Source organism: Nannospalax galili, unplaced genomic scaffold, assembly GCF_000622305.1.
Source record: "Nannospalax galili isolate Female #2095 unplaced genomic scaffold, S.galili_v1.0 scaffold633, whole genome shotgun sequence".
In the NCBI taxonomy this organism is placed as follows: Eukaryota; Metazoa; Chordata; class Mammalia; order Rodentia; family Spalacidae; genus Nannospalax; species Nannospalax galili.
In genome coordinates this window covers 4,832,988-4,856,577 of record NW_008336075.1, presented here as the reverse complement: position 1 = coordinate 4,856,577, position 23,590 = coordinate 4,832,988, and the positions used below count along the sequence as shown (strand labels likewise).

At 44.3% G+C, this 23,590-nt stretch overlaps 1 long non-coding RNA gene across 1 annotated transcript in view; it reads left to right on the top strand.

Moving 5' to 3' along the window:
* The first annotated feature begins 5,051 nt into the window (after positions 1–5,051).
* LOC115069981 overlaps positions 5,052–23,590 on the top strand; it is a 24,110-nt gene continuing 5,571 nt past the window's right edge. Inside the window, exon 1 of the long non-coding RNA XR_003849203.1 lies at positions 5,052–5,146. This is a non-coding gene — a long non-coding RNA (uncharacterized LOC115069981). The remainder of the gene's footprint in view (positions 5,147–23,590) is intronic.

Genomic DNA, 23,590 nt, shown 5'->3' with positions numbered 1-23,590 from the left:
GTCCAGGGAACCCTAGGGATCCGTCTGTCTCCATCTCCCCAGATTTGGGCTCATAAACCTGTGCTACCACTCCTGGCTTTTTCTACGTGGGTTCTGGGTGATTGAACTCAGGTTCTCATGCTTGCAGGGAAAGTTCTTTACCATCTGAGCTGTTGCCCCAGCTCCTAACACTTTGTTCTTTATACACATACCATATAAGTTTGCTTTTTTCAGACTTAGGTGTTTGAAGTGCAACAAAGGAGGGATGTGGGACACTGGGTTTAGTCTTCCAAAGCTAGCTTTGCAGATGGAACATGCCAACACGTAGAATGGGTGGTAGCCACCTTAAGGGGCAAAGAAAGACAAGTTGTGTTCTGCAGAAAGCCAGGAGGAAAGAGTCCATGAGGGCAGGTCATGGGCTGAGAAGGGCTCTGTCCTGGCTGCCCTACAGTGACAACATGAGGATCCCAGAGGAGTGCTATAAACAGAAACCAGTGTGGGCCACATGTGTCATATGGAGGTCTCTAGAAGCTACATTTAAAAAGTAAAATGGACCATGCACTATTCACTGTAATGGTATATTTCATTTAATCTAATATACCAAAATATAACAGATATGAAAAAATCATTAAGATAGTTTGTAATTAAAGATAGCATGCCCACACATGTGTGTATGTATATGTATGTAGACACTTGTGTGCCACAGTGCATGTGTGGAGACCAGAGGACAACTTGCAGGAATCAGTGCTCTACTTCCACCACATGGTCTCTGGGAATCAAATTCAGGTTGCAAGTCTTGGCAGCAGGTTCCGTTACCCACCAATCCATTTCTCCAACCAATTATTTTTGTACCAAGTCTTGATTCCAGCGTGTACTTTATATTTCAATGTGTGTGTGTGTGTGTGTGTGTGTGTGTGTGTGTATGTATGTGCTCGTGTGTGTGAAAGAGTGTATTTTATACTTTTTGGGGCCAGCCATATTTCTTTCTTTTTTTTAAGTTTTTTAAAAATATTTTATTTACTATATTTATTTTATGTGTATGTATGTATTGCCTGCATGTATGTGAGTGCACCCGTGTTGTACAATGCCACAGAGGTCAGAAGAGGGCTTCGGATTCCACTGGAACTGGAGTTAAGGACGGTTCGTAGCTGCCATGTGGGTGCTGGGAATTGAACCCGGGTCCTCTGCAAGAGCAGTCAGTGCTCTTAACCACTGAGCCATCTCTCCAGCCCCAGTCCAGCCATATTTCAAGCCATGTTCAACGCCATGTGTGGCCAGTGGCAACCACATTGAACAGTATACTGGGAGCTTGTTTGGAGGTTCTAGCAGGGGAGCACAGCTACTCATATACCCTTGGCCTAAGGCCTGTGCTCCTCTATTGGGAAGGTCATTCTTTCTGACCCAGCATACAGCTTCTGGAGGGACACACATGGAGTGGTGAGGGAGGAAGAGACACCTGCCTAGTCAGGGAGATCAGCCTAGTCAACCTTGGTGCTCAATGGGTAACAGATGTTGCAGCCAGATTACCCTCACATTCACCCTTAACCATGGGTTAAGACTGGAGTGACATGATATCTTGTCCTCTTTAAGGTCTTAGGGAAAGACTGGAAGGGGTCCGTGGAATCAGAGCTCATCCCAGCCATCAGGGAGTGACCTTGAGTGTCCTTAAGCAGGAGGAGTTAGAGATGGTCGGGTATCATTCCCATCAGTAGGAGACTCCCAGAGTTCCAGTGGTTTGGTATAGACCACAAGGTCCTGTGCTGGTCTCTTTGGTCCAAGTTGGTGTGACACACTTTGGGGGACTGTTTATATCCCTTCAGTATCATCAGCCAGCAGGTTCTGGGATGCCCACTGTTTTTCTTTCCTGGAGGGCAGGTAATTGTGTGTTGGTCCTTGTTTGAACATGTACACAGTGGGCACATGATGATTCTTGGAGCAAGTTTGTGTTAAACTGTCCCCTAGCTCTGGTGTTAAGGGTCTGTGATCTTGATTCACCCGTTCTGGAGTGCACATGTGTGCACATGCAGCTACAGTTGCTGGAGAGATTGGGTAGCCAGTGAGACCTCATCTTTGTGTTTCAACTCTTGTGCTAGGCTTTTCTCCCTCTTTCATTACTTCCTACCGCACAGGTCCCATGCCTACATCCCAATGGGACAGAGAAGAATTAATCGAGGCAAGTGCACGCCTGCTTAAGTCCTAAAGTCATACATGCTGTTTCTCAATACCTGAAGCTGGTTTTTGTGTCTGTTGGTGACACTTGTTGCTCTTCTTCTCCGAAGGGAGTTGGGGGCAGATAAACCTATTCTTGTTTGGCTGTTCAACTTCTAAAAATATCCTGACTGCTTTTCACATCCACTTTGAAGCTCTGCTATCCCCATCAGTAAAACTTTACTGTCCTCAGGCCTTTACTAGTCTACAACCTGAACCATGGCCTATGTTATCCTGTGACAAGCAGGCAGGTGCTGCCTTCCACCACCAGCTTCTCAAAAGGAGACTATTTGCTTCCTCCCCCCAGCACTTAGCACAGGGACCCTAGAATGTGTATCCTAAACTCAACTGTGGTGTTAGGGAGTCCATTTGGGTATGTGTGACACATGTGTGTGAGCACATATACATGCATGTGGGTACACTTGAATGTAGAGGCAGAGGTTGATGGGGCCAGACATCTTTCTCAATTTCTTTCAACCCCATTGTTTAAGACAGAGTCTTTCACTGAATCTGGAGCTCATTGATTGAGCTAGGCTGGTCAGTGAGCCACAGGGCTCTGCCTGTTTCCCTGGTGCTGTGATTACCAATGTACTTCATCACGCCTGGCTTTTTACATGGGTTCTGGTGATGAAACTCAGTTTCCCATGCTTGTGCAGTAAGTACTTGACTGAGTCATCTCCCCAATATCTTGGGAGCTCATTTTATATCTCCAAAGATTTCTTCCTTTTAGGTGGAGCAGGAAAAAAATGTTTGGCTCAAAGGAAGTCTTGCTAAAGATTGGAGTTTAGACACCTTGCAGGAGAGTATAATTGAGAGGTGTTGGGGATTCCTGGGGCTTTGCTAATTACAGTTGGCCCTCCAGTTGTGTAGGTTCTGCATCTGCAGATTCAACAAACCACATAGAGAATATATGGGAAAAAAGAATCTCATATTTACTGAGCATGTGGAGACAATTCCCTTGTTTCCTAAACAGTAAAGCGTAACAGCTATCTGCATAGCATCTACATTACTTTAAAGATTTATTACTTATTTGTCTGTGTGTGAGTGTGTGCACTCTTGCCGGAAGAGGGTGTCAGGTATCCTCTTCTATCACTCTTTACCTATTCCTTCCTGAACCTGGGGCATGCATTTTTCTTGGCTGTGCTGGAAGCTAGAAAACTACAGGAATCCTCCTGTCTCCAACCCTCTGAGAGCCAGGTCCACAGAGATTTGCAGGATGCTTGGCTTATTATGTGGGTGTTGGGATCTTCAGATTCTCATGATTACACCAGCAAGCACTCTTAACTGCTGAGCCACCTCTCCAGACCTATATTACTTCACATAGTGTAAGTAATTTAGAAATTAGTTAAATATACAAGGGAATGCGTATAGGCTGTATGCAAATTCAGTATCATTTTATATAGAGGGCTTGAGTGTCTATAGATTTTGGTACCCGTGGGCATTCTGTAGCCAACGCCCCAGGAACACAGGGATACAGGGATGACTGATCAGAAAATATGCTGTAGACTGCTTGTTGACTTGATGACTGAACATGGATGGAAAGGATACTTGGTTCTGTTTTTTTTTTTCTAGGAAAAAATATGACTATACTTGTATGCATTTTTGCATGGGGGAAATGAGTAAATAGGATTACTTTTTTCTAATTCATTCATTTCTCAATGGGAGCAGACTTATGTAGGAAATTTGACAATAGTAGTACTTTTTAGGGACAACGCATCAGTAATTTGTAGGGGCTTGGGAGACAAACCTCAGTTCAGTGTGAATTTGCCAGATGATAGTAATGGGTTGATTGATCAAAGATTTTTTTATAATCAGGTCCCAATCATGAACCACATGTTAATCTCACATTTAAAAGCGAACTTCCAAAATGAGCTTGCATTTCAGGGTTGAAGTGTATATTGATGAAAGTTTAGAGTTCCCTAATTGCTAGAAAATGTCTGAAGTGGGGCTAGCGAGACAGGTAAGTCAGTAAAGTGATTGTCTTGCAAGAGGACCCGAGTTTGATCCTCAGAAGTCATGTGACAGAGCCAGATGCGGCAGCATGTGCTTGTAACCCCAGAGCTGAGGAAGCAGAGAAAGGAGGATCCCTGAGACTCACTGGCCAGTCAGCCGAGGTAACTGGGAGCGTTCCAGGCCTGCGAGAGACTCTTCTCTGAAAGCAAGGTGGGCAGCTTCCTGAAGAAGGCACCTGAGGCTGATCTTTGGTCTCCATATGTAGCTGCACACAAAGTATGCATGCATACATGTACACACACACACACACACACACACACACAGAACTGAACTTTCATATTACTCAGGAATGGCACTGGGTTGTTGTGGTGTCTCCAGGAGAGAAGGAACACATGCTGACAATTCTTCTTCAGGCACCTGCTGCAGTTTGAAACGGGCCAGCTCTGAACACAGTTAATGAAATTCTGACTGTTTTCCATTTGTTCCTCACACTTTAAATCGTGCTTTTGGCTCTGTGAGTGTTCAAAGAAAATGCTAGCAGAAAGTGACAGAACCAAGGAGGAAGCATCAAGAAAACCCTACAGCACCTAAGAGACACAGCTCAGTGGTGCAGGGTAGAAGCACAGACCTGGACAGAAGGCAAGCCTGTGTTAAATTCTTGTTCTGTCCCAAAGTGCCTGGGCAGTTGCTATCATTATTCCTGCATGTCCTCAGCTCACCGGAGCCAAGAGACCAGAACACCTCTGTAGCTTGAATGTGAAATGCCTCCTATAGGCTTGAACACCTAGTCACCAGTTGGTGGCACTGTTTGGGGAGCTTGTGGAAACTTTAGGAAGTGGAGTCTTGTAGGAGGAACTGTTTCTGGGGGAAGGCCTTGGGGTATTACAGTCCAGTCCTACTTCCTGTTTTCTCTTTGCTTCCTGAACGCCAATGCAGTGAGACCCTCATCCTCCTACTCCTGCTACCCTGCCTTCTCCACCATGATGGACCATAACCCCTTGGAATTGTAAGCTGGCAGAGACCATTTATTTCTCCCTTAGTTGCTTTGGTCAGAAATTTTGCCACAGCCATATGTAAAGTAACCAAGACAGCTTGCTTTTAGACATCACCTCCATGCCCAGCTGTGGGTTCTTGATGCTATGCTAGGTATGACAGGGACACCCTGGGTTCTTTCTGTGGACTCAGTCTCAATATAGCCTCTAGGAGAAGCAAAAGAGAATGAATCATTGGATTTCACACTAAGAAAGTCTGCTTTTTTCAAGACCCAGAAGCCATTATTCCAGCTGAATAAATCCATTAGATGGGTCAGCTCATTGTTTAAATCAAGTGGGTAATTCTCTCATCCTGAAAGAATGATCACTTTGGACCAATGCACTACTTCACACCATGTGCAAGGCTTACATGTTAGAGTGCTAATTAAAATTTTATTTCTTGATATAAGTCCACATTTCTAAGTGCCTTCTATAAATACAGTGTAATTTTTTCTCTTTCTTTAAATGGCTCCATGTCAGCCTAGAAACAGCCCTGCTGGCATCCCAGTAGTTGATTGACAGGTTCTGTCCTGAGGAGAGCTCTGACAGAGAACATAAAGATGGATTGATGGGCCTGATTTATGAGTGTCTCTCCCTAGCTGAAATGGCTACCTGCTTCCAAGGGCAGGAATGGTAAGAAGTGCTGTCACGGTCTGGCCAACTTCTGTCTGGCAGTGCATCTCTCAGGGTTAGGCAGCTGTCTCCACTCTCATTTTGGGGGCGAGACCACTGTCTCCATCCTCATGGGCTTCTGGATCAGTTCCTCTATTTGATGTGTGTGGTTTCCAGGGCTGCTTGGCTGAAGTCTCCATATTCAGAGGCATTTGAAGCAGCTTGAAAGTGAAGGCTGGCAAAGAATGTATTTCAACATTGAGGGCAAGAGAAAAGATACCCCAAATGTCTATATTTAAAAGTAAATGTTTCTAAGTTGGGAAAAGAATCAAAACTACTTTGTCAGAAACCAAACAAGGGTGGCTCAAGAGCTCCATTCGTTTCCTTAGCATCTATCTGTTGTAGGCCCATAACATCGATCCTGTTAATATAGAACTCATTAGTCCTTAATGCATAACTGCAGTACTTTTCCTTAATGCCAGAACCCCAGTTTTCAGCCTCCTCCTGGGTTTTTAGAACTTAATTTTGGGGGGAATTTCTTTGCTATCTTGATGTCCACCTGGGTAATCCTAGGTACCAGGCATGGATGCCTCCTGCTCGGCTACTAAGTGGCAACCTGGACATTTCCCAAATGCAGTCCCTTTCCACTTCAGGCCCTTACTATCATTATTACCAACAGGAAGCCTGCCAGTTGGAGTCAGCCTGCCTGCGACTGTCACTTGTCACATATTTATTCTGGAACTCCCGTCCCATTGCCTAGTGAGCTCTGGTGATCTGGATCTACAGAGCAAATGTCTGTACTCTTCCTTAGTCCTGAAGGAAATTGGATTTCGTGTTCTTGGTTCTGGGTAGGTTGTCTGGGGCATTATTGCTGCACTATGGTTGTGGTCAGCAGGTTCTTACAGGCCATCTCACCTTCGTAGGAATGTTTAGTGACTTTTCCTGGGGAAGAATACCTGAATAAGCATCTACTCAACCCAGGTAGAGAATCAATGACAGACCAAAGCACTTAATCCCCCATAGTGCATCGTGATAAACCAATGAGCTTATTTGGGTTAGTTATAGGAAAATGGGTGAGGGGTTACTTACAAGAGCATGGATGACTCAAAGGCAGCTGTGTCACTGAAAAGTCTATCCATCATGGGTGCTGACTTATAAGGGATGTATTCCTGGAGCTCCTTGCACAACTGGCATGCTGTTTGACAGGCTGGAGAGTTTATTCCCCTTATAATCTTACTGCTTATATAATCTTGGGGAGGGTTCTTGTGAATCTTGTAATTTTCAGGAATTTCCCAAGATTTGTCAGTTGCTTACTTCCTGAGTCTTAATGAGCCTCTCTTCAGGAATGGAATGTTTCAACTGGGAGGAAATCAGCATACCCCAGGGAGGGAATGTCCACAGGACCATGCCTACTCTGCTCTTTCTTCCTTTTGGGGCACAAGGACCACACATTTCCTCAACCCTTACAGTTAGATTGTGCTCATTTTTAGGTGAAGAAATGACACACGTATCAGGTGTGTCAATCTGGCAGAAGCAGTGACAAGCCCACGTGGTTCTCATAGTTTCTCTTGCTTGCAGCGAGTTTGGAAGACTCTTTTGGTTATGTGGAAACATAAGATCAAAGCCTGCTGGATCACTGAAGTCCCAGGAGGCTGCCCAGACTCACACAGTATGGAGCAAGAAACAAACTTGTTAAACCACTGAGGCTTGGTGGTTACTTGTTACTAGGCATATGCTCATTGTATCCTGTGATAAACAATGCTTTGGCAGGGTGCACTGCTAGGCATCTGTCAGAGTGGGTCTTCAAAGAACGTTCCATGTTTAGATGAAGATAGTGACTCACAAGAGGAAGGGCTTCATTTTTCAATCATACTTAAGAGAACTCAACACAGTGGAGAAATAGGGGCTTGAAGATTAACTGATAAACTGCCTGTCTTGAAAGCATGAGGACCTGAGTCTAATTCTCAGAACTCAGGTAAAAAAAGTTCTAGCATGGTGGTGTGCTCTTGAAATCTCAACACTAAGGAAGGGGATACAGTTGGATTCCTGGGGCTTGCTGGCTAGACAACCTCACACACTTGGTGAACTCTAAGCCAGTGAAAGACCCTGTCTGAAACACACACACACACACACACACACACACACACACACGGTGGATGGTGTCTGAGGGATGATATCCAAAGTTGTCCTCTGGTAGTCACATGCATGCATATCTATACACACACATGCACCTGCATGTGTGTGCATGCACACATACACACACAAATGGAAGAATACAAAGTCTACATGGGAAGTAAAAAGAGAAGCATGTAGAAGGTGCTTCCATCTGATATCTGGTTTGTGAAATGAAACAATTCCTTATGTTTCAGAACCACTCATATCCAATCTGAGTGACCATTACCCAGGAAGAGTCTAAAGATGGATGCCCATATCCCCTGGGACCTTATTATTATAGTGTGCTCAGGTTTTTATTTCATCAAACTGCTAGCACCATTGCCTGAGGTCCCTCTGGGGTGACCAGAGTCAGCACTGCCTGCTGTAAGTGTCAGAACCAATGCTTTCTTCTCAGTTGTTGACATCTTTCAGCCACTGAGTGAAGAGAGTGGACTCATGAAGGACTTCACGTCCCACAGTGTGTGCTGTATGCACACTGTTTCTTAGGTCTCGCTTCTAGGCCAAACTCCAGTTACCCATGGGGGCAACTTGTTTGGTAACATCCACTTATAGGTGTCTTCTCTGGCTTGTAGACGTCCCCACTTCCCTGATGAGGTACTTGGGCCACTTCCCATAAGCCTTGAATTCAAATACTTTTCTGTGGGTGGCTTAACTGGCAATTCTTTTTGAAGATGATTGTCCGTATCTGTGGATGAAAAGAGACAAAAGGAAAAGAGATTTGGCATAGTCTTGCATTGAAAGGAAAATAGAAGCATGCTGATACCGTTTTCCTCTGACTTTTGTGCTCGGCAACTTGCAATATCTTTTTTTTTTATACAACTTTAAAAATATTTTACTTATTATTTTTATTTTATTTTGTGTGTATGTATGTGAATGCACCGGTGTTGTGCAATGCCGTGGAGGTCAGAAGAGGCCTTTGGATTCCCCTGGAACTGGAGTTAAGGATGGTTTGTAGCTGCCATGTGGGTGCTGGGAACTGAACCCAGGTCCTCTGCAAGAGCAGTCAGTGCTCTTAACCGCTGAGCCATCTCTCCAGCCCCATGATTGAAATGATCACCCATGAGGTAGATTTTATCTTATTTATTTGTACATATGTGTGTGTATGCTTGTGTGCATGTATGTGTTTGTGTGTGTGTGTGTGTGTGTGTGTGTGTGTGTGTGTGTGTATGAGTGTGTGTTGCATGCTGTGGAAGCCATCTTTCCTAAGATGCTATCCAGAGTGCTTTTTTGAAACAAGGTCTCACTGGCCTGGAGCTCACCATTAGGATAGGCTGACTGCCCAGTGAGTACCAGGGATCCTTCTGTCTCTGCCTCCCTAGTGCTGGGATTACAAATGCACACATCACCATGGCCAGGTTTTTATGTGGGTACTGAGGATAGAACTCAGGTCGGTATCCCCAGTTGTTCTGGTTTTAAAGAAAAATGATTGGAAATTCAAAAAAGCTAATGTCTTGGCCAAGCCTCATTATAGAGGACGGGCTTACAGCCCGTGCAGCTTTGGGGCCAGGCAGAGGGCAGCCATGAGGAAGCAGAGGGAGAGTCCCCCAAACTTGGCACAATGATGCAGATTGAGCCTCTGCCTCTGGGTGTCCCTTCCCACTGGAGAGATCTCGCTGCCCCTCTCTCTCAGCTTCAAGTGCTTAGTTTGGTGACTGCAGGGCACAAAGCAGGCATGTCTTTGTCTCACCTAGCACAGTTCAGTGCAGGAGGGTCTTCAGGACTTCCCACATGTGCTTTCACTTCAAGCCCACCCAGCATCTTGTCCTTAATTTTATCTAAATCCTCTTTCACCTAGGCCCTGGATTATTTATTCATTCGTTCATTCATTTTTATTTTTATGTGCGTGGGTGTTTTGCCTGCCTGTAGTAAATGCACTCATATTGTGCAATGCTCTCAGAGGCCAGAAGAAGGGTATTAGGTTCCCTGGAATTGGAGTTAAGTAAAATTGTTAACACCCAAGTGAGTGCTGGGAATCCAACCCAGGCCCTCTTAGAAGGGCATTCACTGTTCTTAACCACTACTGAGCCATCTCTCGAGCCCTGCGCTCTGGATTTTATTTTATTTTTTTTGAGACAGGGTCTTCCTGTAGCTCCAGCTGGTCTGGAACTCACTATGTAGACCAGGCTGACATCCATCTCACAAAAATCCACCTGCTTCTGTCTCCTGACTGCTGGATTAAAGGTTTGCACCACTATGCCCGACTTGGATTTTAATTTTGGATATTCAGTTTCTATTCTAGCTTTCTTAGGCTGCCTTAACAAAGGACCACGGACAAGTGGCCTTAATTAAAGAGCAGAAATTTATGTTCTCAGAATTCTGAAGACTAGAAATCTGAGGTCAGGAGGGTTGGTTTCTCCTGAGGCCTGTCTGATTCGCTTGTGAATGGGTTTCTTTCCTCTGAACTTTCCAAAAGCTCTTCATTCTGTGTGTTTGTGTTGTAACGTCTCTCCTTATAAAGATATCAGTCATACTGGATTGGGTCTACTTGTATGAATTCTCTATACTTTGATCATTTATCTAAGGGCCCTATGTTCAAATATACTCATGCTTTGAGGCATTGGAGGCTTGAGATTTTTGCCCCAAACTGTCTCTTTATCTATAAATCATTCTAAATAGGACTTTGCTTTCATTCCTAGAAATATCATTCTAAATAGGACTTTGTTTTCATTCTCTCTAGTTGCGTAACTAGGCTGGGAGTTCACTGACAGCAGAGCTTTAGTAATTTCTTAATTTTTATGTAGAACAGATATTGACAGGTAAGGTTTTGTGATGATCAACTTGACAGGACCTAGAATCACCTAGGAGACACACATCTGGACATATCTGTGAAGGAGTTTCTAGACTGGGTTACTTGAGGCAGGAAGACCATTTCTAATAATGAGTGGCACCATCCCATAGGTTGGGTCCCAGACTGCATAAAGACAAAGCAAGCTGAACTCCAGCATTTGTCTCTCTCTGCTTCCTAACTGTAGATGCAATGTCAACAGCTGCCTCAGCTCCTGCTGCCATGACTTCCCTGTCATGCACCCTCAAACTGTGAGGCAAAGTAAGCCTTTCTTCCTTAAGTTGCTTAGGTCAGGTATTTTGTCACAGCAATGAGACAACCAATAGAGATCTATGAATGGAAGGGAAGCACAGTTGAGTGTGAGTTATGGTGGAGGTAGGTGGAGACGCTGTGCTGTCCTGTGATGGAAGGTATGCTGGGTCTTGAGCAAAGACAAAAGCATCCTTTGCTTTTTCTCCTGCTCAAGTTTTTCTCTAAATGTTGCTGGTTGATGGGTTGCCTCCATTCCCTCCTGCTTCCCAGGATATTTCATCCCCTTCCCACCAGTGATCCAAGGTCAGCTGAACGGAAGCTCTGGAGCTGCCAGGAGAAGTTAGAAACTAGAGAAACGGCTCCTGGGAATCTCTAGGCAAGGCCTGAGGCTGGCAGCTTAATGGGGCTGCTGTCAAGACTGGGCAGCAGGGTTGTGTGGCCTTAGCTCCCAGCGCCTGTGAAACATTTGCTGATGGATACAACAGAAGCTACAGCGTTGCTCAAAATAGCACGCTGGACTTGAGCAATCACAGCAAGATTTCCTCTCAGGAGTTTGCAGCTTTGTTGGTACTTTTAGGGTCATCTGTGCTTAGAAGATGGCTGAGGTCCAGTTTTTTACGAGGCTGGGGATACCACCAGGAATTTTACAAAGAGAAATTTCAGATGTGGAGTTGGTCATACAGGGTTTAGAGAACTGAAAAGGAGCAAAACAGGAGCACTACGTGAGAGAGGTGACTGTCCATATAGGCTGGACTAACAAGAAAGGCTGGGGTTATTGAGATACTGGCTCAGAGAAGGGTCCTGCAGAGCTGGTGCTCCCAGGTGGGTCTGCTACCCCAGGGAGTATGCGGGGTTATGCAGGACCAGTTGTCTCTAGCTGGGGCTGCTACCTGAGGCTGGGCCATCCAGACTGTTGCTCTCTAGACAGAACTGATACTCTAGGACTTAGAGAAGAGTCTGAGGCAAGCCCATACTTGCAAGGAAAGAGTATTGCATGGTTGATCTTGGTACTTTAAGGGGTTCACAATAAAGTTGGTCAATGAGTACCCAAATGAGTTGGCTCGGGACTAATATCTGCACTAAAACTAGGTCCATTTATGTTACAGTGGCAGCAGAACAATCAAAAGGATAGGCATGACTGGTGGATAAAGGTGCTTGTCATCAAGTCTGAGGATCTGAGTTTGATACTTGGGACTAACATGGTACAAGAAGAGAACTGACTCTTACAAGTTGTCCTCTGACCTCCACATGCATGCCACAGCATGTATGGACCCCTTCTACACACAAAATAAATAAAAATGAGAAGAGACCCCTCATTCTTTAATGTGGGTCCCTAATTCCTCTCCTCAGAGCCTCTGCCACACTCTATCTCTGGTGCGAGGGCCTGAACTCTCCTCAGCGCCTCTGCCAATCTGTTGCAGTAAATGTCACACAAACAGTCCCTGTTTGTGTGTGCATCCCCAAGTAGTCCCAAAGACAACCTTGGCAGCTGTTCTTCAGGCACTACCTTGTTCTACCTTGGTTTTTGAGACAAGGTCTCATTTTCCTTGGACTTGCCAATTCACCTAGGTTGGCTGGTCACTGAGCTGCAGGGATGCTCCTGTCTCCATCTCTCAGTGCTGAGATTACAAAGCTGTGCCATTAACCCGGAGGATTGAATTTCGGCTCTCATGCCTATGTGAGAAGCACTTTACTGACTGAACTATCTCTCCAGCCTGGCATTCAGTGTTTTAAGCTTGCATTCATCCTCCAGAGTGATTCTAATGCTTCTCTGACTGGAGGATGCGAGGCTGAGATGTGCTCCAAGTGTTTGAGTGAGTGCTGGCTCCTTGTGGATGCTCCATTGCTGTAGAACCTTTCATATTCACTGTTTCTATGCTTCCAGTGCTGTGTCATTCAGAACCTGGCTTGTCTGGGGTCCCTGCTGACCAAAACAGACCTGTTGAACTTGTTTCTTTGCTTTCTTGCTCAGGCTTAGGCTTTTCTCTCAGGAGAAGCACAGGCCAAGTGCTGAGTGGCCTAGGGCAGGGCTGCTGTGGTATATGGCACCAATTCCCCCTCCTCACAGCCATGTGACTTGAATCTGCAAACAGAATAAGGCCAGCCTTGGCACCTCTGTGGAGTGTAAAGCAAGATCCCTCTTCCTAGATCCCTTGGCTTTCATCAGCTCCTAATGAGCTGTAAAAGGGAAAAACACCCTTGAGGTACTGCATTTTAATTCTAATTTTTAATGCATGGTTGGAAAGCCCAGCTGGTATTATTTTCAGTCCTGATGAGGTGCCAGAGGGGCTGTGGTGTTTTTTACTCTTTTCATTTTTAAGAGGTAAATGTGAGCTTGTTTTCCTTCATTTAAGGGACCTTTCACTTGTTCAAACCCCTTCCACACACTGATGTGCACACATGCACGCACTACACAGATACTGACGTACTATGCAGCTATCAGCACTTCAAAATGGCGACAGAAGTTTGTGGAAGGAAATAAATTAATAGTAATAAAAAGGGCCAGTGAGATAGCTCAGTATGTAAAGGTGCTTGCTACCAAGTCTGAGGACCTGAGTTCGATCTCTGGGACACACATAATGGAGGGAGAGAGCTGACCTTTGCAAGTTGTCTTCTGACCTCCATAAGGGTGCAGTGGTATGTGCATTGACCCCTCCCCCATCATACACAAATATATAATTAAATAACTAACTGTAATTTAAAAAGTCAAAAAAAAGTTTGTGGAACGTTTAAAAAGGACATTTTCAACAACCAGGGCAGTGGAGTTTCCAAAATATCTCTCTCTCTCTCTCTCTCTCTCTCTCTCTCTCTCTCTCTCATTTGTGAGAAAAGTCCTTGACTGCATTTCTTTTTATCTTGGAATAGCATTTCCTGTAAACTGCTCAGGGGAACATTCGTTCCACATTAGTCTATGTTATATGGAAAATGCAGTCTAAGACCACCTAGTTAAAACAGATTCCTCTATCACTGGTACCCCCTGTAGGCTAGTACCCTCTGTGAACCACCAGAGGGAGCAACCATCTGCAGGATTTCCTCCCCAAGTTTACTTGGCCTCAACATTAAACACTTTTGTTTTCAAACTGTTTTTCAGCCCAAATTCCAAGGCTGCCTGCCCATTTGAGGCCACATCTCTGTGTTTTGTCTTCTTCATTTGTGATTAACACAGAGTTAGTTTGAGAGGTGGTATTCAAGGTTGGTGACCTTAAACTTTACCTGTCAATGGGAGGATGGATCTTGATTTCCAAGTACAGATTTGCTTGGTCTGAAGATGTCCCCAAGAGTGACACTACCAAACTGTGAGCCTGCTTCAGATTTTTTGGCATTGGTAATGGGTCCTGCTTATTATAGAATGCAGATGTGTGCAGGAGTGGGGATGGGGTGAGCTGAGGAAGTCAAGGTGTGGGCCAAAGTTCAGCTCCAAGTACTTTGTAAAAGTTCATGTCTTCCATCCAAGTGTGATGATCTGAAGTCAATCCCTGGAACTCACATAGTAGAAGGAGAGAACTGAGTCCTGTGGGTTGTACTTGGATCACCACATATGCTCCATGGTGTGTGCACAACTGCACACACACACACACACACACACACACACATACACACACCTGTAAAGGAAAGTTCATGTATTTGAAGTTTGGCTGAGCCTCTGCTATCTCAATTTTCATTATAGTAGGAAACTCGGGTGTTGGCAGGTCATCTGACACTAGCAGAAAGGTTATCTAGGTAGGTTCTGAGCAATCACATATCCTCCTGTATCCCTCTGCACGTGTCCACAGAGCTCATCTTGACAGGCACACGTATAAGCCTGCACACAGATATACTCAAATCTGTGGCTGATACCAGGGCAGTCCTCTGAGTTAGAAAAGTACAGTGTTATCCCATTTGGTGTGTTACTCTGTTAGGACCCGGGACCACTAGTGATGGTGAGAGTCTGAGATGCTATTTGGATGTCATAAAGCATTTTCTTAGCCCCTCAGTACCTTTCTCCTTTAGTATTAATCTGGGTATTTTCTTTTTTAAAAAATATTTTATTTATTATTTTATGTGTATGAGTGTATTGCTTGCATGTATGTGAGTGCACCCATGTCATGCAATGCCGTGGAGGTCAGAAGAAGGCTTTGAATTCATCTGGAACTGGAGTTAATGACAGCTTGTAGCTGCCATGTGGGTCCTGGGAATCGAACCTGGGTCCTCTACAAGAGCAGTCAGGGCTCTTAACCGCTGAGCCATCTCTCCAGTCCCAAGCTGGGCATTTTCAACTCCCATGTTCTTTTTCATAAAACAAGGGGAGGGCATTCTTCCAAGGGCCATGAAAGAAAATTCACAGAGTGAACAAAAAAGGGAGATTGCCTTTTGTTTTTAAACAGGTGATTGGATTACAGGCCCCAAGGACAGGCAGGAGGAGTTAGCAAAGCACTGAGGGAATTGTCTCCAGGAAGGGAAGAGTACATAGTGTTTTCCCTTACAGTGCATGAAGGAAATCTCCTGCTGCAAGTTCTACAGCTCCCTCATATGGTGGTATTAGAAGACCCACAAGCTGCTTCTCAGTCAAGGAACTGGAGCTGGAATACTGGTGTTCATGCTGCCTTGTCACTACAAACACCAATGAGCAGAGACTGCAATTGAATCTTTAATTCGTATTCAGAGGGCCTGAGCCCTGAGAAGGAGAGGATTAACATGCTAAACCAAACCATCTTCCATGACTGGAGAGGCCATAGACCTCAGGGGAGACTACTGCTGTTTTGATGACTTAATACAGTTCTCAAATAGCAAATACTTAATACCTATAATTACTTACACCCATAATTAGTGCAGCTGTCATCTCTCATCAGAGAAACTTCTTTTTGCAATGGATGGAGGTTAATACAGAGACCCACAATTGACCAAAGTACTGAGAATAAGTGACTGTGGAGTGCTCAGCCCCAAACAGGATTTCTGTATCATATTCCCTCCCCACAGTGTGCAGGGAACATTATAGAAGAGTGGGCAGAAAGACTGTGAGAGCTAGAGAACTGGGAGGATTCCTGCAAGTTAGTGTCTTCTGGACATGACAGGGATGTTGGGCCCGGGAACTCTCAACAGCAGTGGTAATCTGCACAAGATATGCACAATATCAAAGCAGTCAACATTCCAGCATGACTGGGGGAAGGGTTCACAGGGTCTTGTTCCTAGTTGAGGAGTTAATGGCTGCTGGGGGAAGGAGAGTCAGTTGTCTTTGGAGATGTGGCCCCTGGTAGGTTGAACATGCAACCCAGTGAACAGTCATATCCAAGTGCTTATAGGCAGTACTAATTGGACTCAGTGTATTATTTAGAAAGAAGAGGATATGAAGTTGGGAAGGGGTTGTGGGGTTTGGAACAAGTTGGAACGGGGGACTCAGGGGTGAATATGATCAAATTATATCCTATACATGTATGAATTTCTCAAGGAATAGATAAATAAATTAAAAAGTATCCCCATAGTATAGAATGCAAAAACATGCTTAACCCCACTCTTTCCTTTCAGAAGCCTCACACCAGGCTCTGGCACCACTGTTCAGAGGATGCTGTGGCTAATAAGACACTAGACAAAATTTAGGCTGCATTGCAAAGTTACTACTGATTAGGACAAAAAAGGTGACTGAGAAACAACATGGAAACTGGATCCATATCAGTTTGAATCCATTAGACCTAGGGGTTGGAATGGTGGCTCAGACTCTTACCATCAGGATAAGGCATAATCTTTCACTTAGCAGAGTTGAAAATTAGGAAGAACATAGGTATGGTGTGGGTCTCATCACAGCACGTGGATGGATAGAGTCAGGTGATTGTGAAGATGATGGAGATGTGTCTGTCATGTACTGATTCTCAGCTGGGAATGAATGTTACCCAGAGTCAGGTGGCAGAGGCGACTTCAAAAGAGGATTCATTTCTTCCTAGGGAGCAGGGAGATGTACATTTCCCAAGGAAAGGCTTCATGTGAAAGGCTGGGATAGGAAATCATTCTTTTGATTGCAGAATATAAATATGCTCACTGAAGGATAGAGAGTAGGCGGGTGAAATAAAATAGCTTAAAGGGAGCATAAAAGAAAGATAAAATACAAAACCAGATTAAAGAGGGACACCATTTCATATCAAGTGAATCCACACATCTCAGCCACCATTTTTCTGATTGCTTTTCAGAGTTTATTGGCTCTAGGATCTCTGAGAGCCAGAGGCCAGCTTTAAGGGAGGATAGAGGAGAAGCTCCCTCCTCCTGTCTTGCTGTGATGCCCTAGGGCACAAACAAAGCCTTTCGAAAATGAATAGCATGGCACGGGCAGTACTCCTCAGCTTCTGCACCCCTTCCTTTTACTTGCTTAGGTAGCCATTGCTGTTTCTGTTCCTGTTGGGCAGAGAGTTAACTCCAGGAGGGACTGACCAATGTTCTCCCCACAAACAGGATGTAAAGACCAATAAGTTATGGTGGTTAGTTACAGCTGGGTCTTGAAGATAGTGGTGGGGCTTGCTTCAGCTGGATCTGCTAAAAGTCCAAAATATAGGATTTAAAGATGATTGGCGATAGTCAAAGAAACAGGATATGAAAAATATGTGGTGGTCCAGTCCAGCTGGATCAGCTTAAGCTGGCTTCAGGGAATTCTTGGCCAGAAGAGCTTGTTCAGAATGCTGTTATCCTTTCCCTTAGTTCTAATTTATCCACTTTAAAGATACTTAAACCCATGTACACTGTGTGTGTGGGGGGGTGGGGCTGGTATGGACATGCATATGCGGGTGTGCATGCCTTTGGGTGAGCATGCAGAGTTTAGAGGAGGATGTTGGGTGTCCTGCTCCATCACTCTCTGTCTTATTCTCCCGAGACAGGGTTTCTCCTTGAACCTAGAACTGGCTGGGCTGGTTTTTTTTTTTTTTTTTTGCTTGTTTGTTTTTGTTTCTTTTTGGTTAACTTAGCTGGCCAGCAAAGCCCCATGGAGCCTCCTATCTCTACCACCAACAGTGCTGGTATTACAAGTGCCTGCACATGGCATGCCAAGATTTCTGTGTGGGTGCTTGGCATTGGAACTCGGGCCCCCATACTGGGCAGCAAGCACCACCGCCAGCCATCTTCCCAGGCCCCGTTCACATATTCTTGCATCTTATAATCTACTTGCAACAGACTAATTTCTAGTAAAATCAACTTCTGACAAAAGCATGTGCCTTTTCTGGCACCACCCTGGGGAAGACATAAGTAAGGGATAGGTAACAGGGACAGGATGGAGCTGCTACAACTCAGCTTGGCCTGCTCTTTTTCTAAAGAGGGTGTTCTTGTTTCCTTGCTTGCTAAAACTAAGTCGTGACTGCTTGCTTTATTACTGCGTCCTGTCTGAATTATTTTCTTTTGGGAGCACAGTGGGAGCACAATAACCAAGACTGTTGCTGGGGCCAAGACCAGAGGAAAGTATAACACCCCCACTGACCTTGCAGGCCCTTGCCAGCTGATCAGCGCCCCTTCTCTCCCTTCTTGTCTCCTGTTTGCACAGTCTCTTCTCTGACACAGCAGCAGGATATCCTGTTCCCAGGGGTGACTGCAGAGCTTAGCTTATCTACTCTCCCAGGGAAGCTGTTAGAGCTGGGTCCTGGTCTTGGCTCTGGTCCTGAGAAGCTCCTATGGATAGAGCCCTGCACTCTGCGTAAAGAAGAGTTTTATTTTCAAAGAGGAGACTGATAAAAAGCAGGATCAGAGGCTGGGGAGATGGTTTGGTCCATAAAGTGCTTGCCATATAAGCACCAGGATCCAAATTCAATTCCCAGCACTCAAGTATGGTAGTATGTGCTTATAATGCCAGTGCTGGAAAGGCAGAGACAAGAGAATCCCTGGGGCTTACTGGCCAGCTGGCTTAGGCAAATTGACAAGCTCTAGGTTCAGCAAGAGACCCTGTGCCAAGAAACAGGGTGTAGAGTAATTGAAGAAGACATCTGAGTTTGGCCAGTGGCCTCTAAATGCACATGAACACACTTATACACACATGTACACACACACACACACACACACACACACACTCACATGGGCCCAATAACAGAGATTGCACTATTTACTATATAATGAGCTATGTAATGCCTGTGCTATCTCATATCAAATAGTTTTAGTCACTTTTTCACAATTACCTTTGAAGTTGGCTGATATACAGAAAACAACTCAATGTGGCTTAAGTCACTGGGTTAGAATTTCTCCAATAGGAAGAATTTTCTTTGAGATCTGGTGGCATAGCCTTGTTTTCTTAGGTATTCCCGAAACTGATGCAAAAGGAACACAAGTTCAAGGCTAGCTTGTGTTACAGAGTTCAGACAGTTTGGGCAAATCAGTGAAACTCTGTCTCAAAATGAAAAATAAAAAAGAAGACTGCGATATCACTCGGGGGTTACAGAGCACTTGTCTACATGCAGGAGGCCATAGGTCACAACCTCTAGCACCATGAAAACAAAATTAAATGAACTAAACTAAACTAAATGGAAATAAGGCCACCATCTTCCTGCTGACCTTGATTCAATGGCTTAGATAAATCAAGGCAAACTTGTATGTGTCTTGGTTTTCCCCCATGGTGACATAAGTGCTGTTGAAGCTCTAGTCATCACTTTAGTGACGGCGAGATCTGGGAGAAGGGAGGGGACATTGCAGAATTTGTCTTTTGGTCCTTTTTTTCTGGTACTAATAAAGGAAAAACTCACTAGTCTCCCTCATTGTCAAAAGAGGAGACCTGAAACTCAGAGAAGTTGAGCTTCATTCAGACACTGATAATCAGCAGGATTATTTCCTAAAACCTCCAGCTCTTCCTCTTCATTCAGAAAAACTGGCTTGTGATTGCCTCACCCACCTGAAAGCCTCTGTATTCTTGTGGCACCAAATATTAAGGTGTGACTGGAGCGAGGTGTGCCACATCCATAAGCCTTTACAGTGGCATCCTGAAACTGGGCCTGTGCTGAGACCAGGCCTGTCTTTCTGGGTGGGAATAAGTAACAATAACGACCCTCAATAAAAGAACAGCATTCAGCATTCACTTATGATTGTGAGACAGACACAGTCTTGGAATTAGTTACCTTTCCCCTGTTTTGATCATACACTTAAAGGTAACTTAAGAACAGAAGGGTTGATTTGGGTTCTCATTTGAGGGGCTACAGATAATCATGGCAGGAAAACTGAGGCAGCTGATCACTTTACATCTGCAGTAAGAAAGCAGAGAGAGATGGCTGCTGCTGCTCAGTCCACTCTCTCCTTTTTATTCACTATAGGACCCCAGCCCATGGGATACTGCTGCCTACAGTTAGGGTGGGTCTTCCCACCTCAGTTAACCCACTCTACAAACTCCCTCACACACATGCCCAGAGGCTTGTCTTCTAGTTGATTCCAGATCCTGTGAGGCTGGCAGTCGATGTTAACTATCACACCCTTCTCTGATACTCCTGCCTGAGCCTCCATGGTGGCCCTCACTCCTCCCCTATCTTTCTTAGAGGTTTTTCCTTTTTCCTGAGTTTCTTCATGCCCAGGAAGGTTAGACATAGTTAAGCTAACATGTACTGTTCTCTGAGCCCTATCTCTGCCTTTGTCCCTGAGCACCAGTCTGTTTCAGCCCTGGACCATGAGGGTCAACAAACACCTTTGGGACAACAAGGTGAATGAAGCTTGTTTTGTTTTTTCTTCCACTGGAAAATTACCAGATAATTATTTTGTTGCAGATTTAATTGAACTAGAAGCAGAGACCTTGAAACAAATTGCAAATTAGAACCAAGTGTAGAGAATTAGAAACAGGAAGGTAGACTTTCTTTTGCATTTCTCTTGAGAAGTGAGAGGAAGGCCAAGGGCAGGTCAGGAGGTATCTCAGGGCAGCAGCCTCTTCCCTTGCTAAATGAGTGACTTTGATTTAATGTGTAATTTCAAGTGTGGCTTGTGGGAAGGCTGTTGCACTCATGGTGAACAAAGTATTAGTCACCTCTCCAGTTGCCTGTGGTAAAACACATGACACAAAGCAGTTTAAGAGATGAAGGATGTATTTTTGCTTGCAGTTAGAGGGTATAGTCCAACATGGTGGGGACATCAAGGCAGCAGGAGCTCAAGCCACTGGTCACATTGCACTTGCAGTCAGGAAGCAGGCAGCAATGAATGTACATGTTCAGCTAGCTTTTCCCTTCTTATGCAGTTGGGACCCCAACCTACAGAATGGTGCTGCCCACCATTATGGTGGGTTTTCGCACCACAATTAACCCAATCTAGAAACTCCCTTACAGGCATACTCAGGATTTTGTCTCCTAGGGGATTCTAGATGCTGTCAAGTTGAAAATCAGCATTAGCCATTATAACAGGCTACCTGGCATGAATTATACTGGCTGCATGGGTGGTGGTGGGGAGGGCTATAGAGACGGTCCCCAATAATGCAGCCATGAGAAAAGTAACACAAAGTAACACAGAGCTCACAAATCTATAAAAGGAAAGAAAGGTAGAGGCTGGCAAGATGGCTTATTGGGAAGTGTGAAAGAAAAGTTCCCCAAAATAACTCCTGCACCTTGGACTGAACTTCCTGCAAGACTGACCAACTGATTATCACTCTGGAGACAGTGGAGAGTTTGGAATGTTGCAGGTCTAGAGTCTAATTACCATTTATCTCTGGCCATCTTTAGCCCCCTAAACATCCACTCCTTACCCACCTCTGTTTCTGATCTAAAATCCTGTGACTATCAGATGAAAACCTTTTAGAATGGGTTAATGTAACAGACCACCTACTGTCACCAATCAAAAGGCTAAGAATGTCATCAGTATCTGAGACCTATAGTAAAAAACCCCTTGCTTTGCTGCAACCCACATACTGAATGTATCCTCCAGTGTATTTGAAAAGTGTCTTGATTTAAGACTTTTCTTTGATCTGTTACTATAAAAATGTAAGGCAGCTGTTACCACGCTGGAACATGGAATTTGGGGTAACCTGAATCTGTGTCCCTGGGCCATGGTCACTCATACTTGGCTCCAGAATAAACTATCTCTTATCCCTTTTGAGGTGAGAGTTAGACAGTTTATGGTGCTCAACATGGGGCCCCAAGAATTACTCACTTTTCATCAGATGAGTCACTTGATTGGAGCAGGTACTGGCATGGATCCATTGAGTCTAGCCATCTGAACGGGTCTCCTCAGATGGATCGTGGTGAGTTCTTTCTGGGGCTCTTGGACCTCCCTTGGTTTTGTCGACGCCCATTTGTTTATTCTGAGCTGGTTGTTTAAGGATCCTATTTATTTGATACCTGTATTGTGTTTGGTTTCCTTTTGAAGTGTTTGTTTTAGGTATCTATTTTGTTTGTTTGCTTTGAAAGTATTTTGGTTTCAACATTCGGTTTGGTTTTTTTTTTTTTTGCTGTTGTTGCTGACCATTTGTTAAAATTTGCTAGCAGTGATTTTTTTTCTTTCTCTTTCCTTTTTTTTTTCTCTGAACACTTTTCCCATATCTAATTCAAGGAATGGAGAAATGTTTTGAGAAAAACAGATATTTTGTATTCTGGCTGGTTTTAGGGTTGATTAGTATGTTCCTTTAACTTACAAATATAAGAAAATGTAAAAATCCAACTTAAGGTAGTCTGCCAATTTTAAGGTACTTATTTGTTTAGATATTTGCTTGTTTGCTTGTGTGCTTTTAAAGTGCTTGCTTTAAAGTATTCATTTTTGCTTGCTTCAGAAGCAATTTGTTTCTGATTGCTTGGCTTGCTTTAATATCCGTGGCTTCTAGAACCTTAAAGGCATTTTGGTTTTTGTTTGTTGTCTGTGGTGGTTCTGTCTGTTTTTGATGTTTTTATTTAGTTGGCCTTTGTCTCCAGACACTCCTCCAATACCTAAATTTGCATTTGTGTTTTTTTCCTGTGATTTCTCCTGACTTTTTGCAACCTTGACGCCTTTAGCTTAGGTATTATTATGCCTGATCATAAAGGCGCAGAAGACAAGAGGCGCTGTTCCTTCCTCTCTTACAGAGTCGAGGTGTCAGGGGAACTCCCAGGATGAGTAACGGCCTCATAAGGGAACCCATAAACATACACCGTTCCTTTATTAGCTTTCCCGGGAAGACACACATAAGGGTTGATCACCCAGTGTCTTGAGCACTCTCATGTTTCTGACAGTGTGCAGGAAACCCCGAGACCCAGTGGGAGAAGACAGTCTCAGTGTGAAAGCTGAGAAAGTCCATCCAAAAAAGCAGCACATAAACAAAATCCAAAACACATACTCCCCAGCTAGCATAGAAAGCCTGCAAGTTTTCAGGAGAAAAGAAACAAATTAGTTAATAAATGGAAAACAAGTTTCCCAAAAAGGAAGTATTTGAAGATAAACTGCCACCTCACACTATAGCTAGCTTTATGTATGATAATTATGAGCTTTCAACTTGCAAGTATTTTGGAAAAATGGGGAAATCTAACCAAAGATAACTTGGCCCCTAAGTGGGGGAGGCCACCCCCCCCCCCCCCCCTGTTTTTTTTTTTTTTTTTTTTTTTTTTTGCATGCTTAACTAAAAGTCCTAGGCAATAACATCTGAAACCATCACCTGGGCAGTCTGCTTTAATTAAAATGTGAGATTATTTTAAAAAAATAAAATTGACAATTTACAAAAATAAGAGCT